The following is a 1,617-nucleotide window of genomic DNA, read 5'->3' on the forward strand; positions in this document are numbered from 1 at the left end:
GCTAACCTGCGGGCTTTGCTACCGCCCAGGGTTAGTCTCAAGTCCCACCCCGCCCCCCAACCCCTACCAGCCACAGACGAGGAATGGGGAGCACCGAGGGCACCCCAATCTGCTGAACTCCGCACCCTCCCCACCAATGTCAGATTCCAATAACCAGTTTTCTGGACCTTCAGGCCAGTGCCTTGGGCTCACTGGTGAGCTGGAGGAATGGGACCCACCCCCCCTACAGGCCTTGTCCTCAGAGAGGGGACTTGGGCAGAGGGTCAAGGGGGCCTGGTTTCCTACAAGGAGTACTGTCTTTGTGCCCCTTGGCAAAGAGCTCCCTTCACAGCCAAGTCCTGTCTTTGCTAAGCCAGCCCCGCACCTGGCCACCACTGACACACTAAGACACACCCTGTTTGGCCCAGTGGTCTCCTGTCATCCCAGGGTGCACATCGGGGCATAGAGTCAGGAAGGCGGGAACCCCTATTCTTCAGACCCAAGGCCTGAGGTCACCTCGAGTCTGATGCCTCAGGGGAAGCCGCAACGGGCAGCAGGGGCGACCGTCGGGCGTGGCGCCAGCAGAGGGCAGCGCGGCGGAGGAGCGAGCTGCAGCCCGCGCGCGGGTCAGGGTCCCGGGAACCTCGACTTTCTTCCAGACGTCGCCAGAGAGCCACACTGGCTCTGGCTTGAGCCGAGAGTTCGACTCCGAGGGGAGCGGAGGGACTCAGGGCGTGGGAGCCTCCCCCGCTCCTGGGCCTCTGTTTCTAGGAAGACTCGGTGGAGAGCAAGATGCGCCCAGGATGGAGGCGACTACGCCGTCGGGGAGAGCCCCCAGGAGCCGCAGCCAAGCTCAGCGAGCGCCTCCGGGAGACAGCGGCGGATCGACGCCTGCTGTGCGTCCTTGGGAAGGCCCTTCTCCTCTCTGAGCCTCGATGTCCCTGTGTGTGCAATGGTTTGCGTTGGACTTTGTGAACTGAGGCTTCTTCGCGCCTTGTGTCTCTCTGGGTCAGGTCACTTTCCAATGAATACCCTGCGAATTTTGCCGATTCCAGGGGCCACACCCCACCGAGACAATTCTGTGCGGTCCCTCTGTCCTGGGGTGCAGCATTTAGGTCCTGGACCTTCTTGGCTCGGGGTCAGAAGATGAAGTGATGGAGGGTTCGGACTGCAGCTAGAGAGCCCTATTCCCTTCGTCTGCACCCAAGAACGCAGAAATTGGTGCTGTGGGCGGGGCGGAGGCGGAGCGGCCTGGGAGCATCTCCACCGCGCGCTCACATTTTGTGCCTCGTGTCTAGGCGCCGACCCATTCAACCGCGCCCCAGTATTAGGGCCCCTTGGAATTGGGGAGCAAGGCCCCCGCGCTTGCATCTACCCTCGCTGAGATTGAGAGGGAAAGCCCTGCATTTCCTGAGGTTTCTCCGCGGATGAACCGAGTCCTTTTTCGGGGGTCCCGGGCGCGGAGTGTGTCCGCTCCAAGCCCCCTCCCCTAGCTCGGGCCTGGCCTGAACTCGCAGGCGCGCCCCGCCTCCCCCCGCCACCTCCGCCCTCGCGCCCGCGGGCCGCCGCTCCGAGATCTCTTTAATATTCATGGGCGTTAATAGAGAGGCCCCCAGTATATCGGTCCATTGTGGGAGG

This window comes from Bison bison, unplaced genomic scaffold (genome assembly GCF_000754665.1).
Source record: "Bison bison bison isolate TAMUID 2011002044 unplaced genomic scaffold, Bison_UMD1.0 scf7180017864375, whole genome shotgun sequence".
Classification (NCBI taxonomy): domain Eukaryota; kingdom Metazoa; phylum Chordata; class Mammalia; order Artiodactyla; family Bovidae; genus Bison; species Bison bison.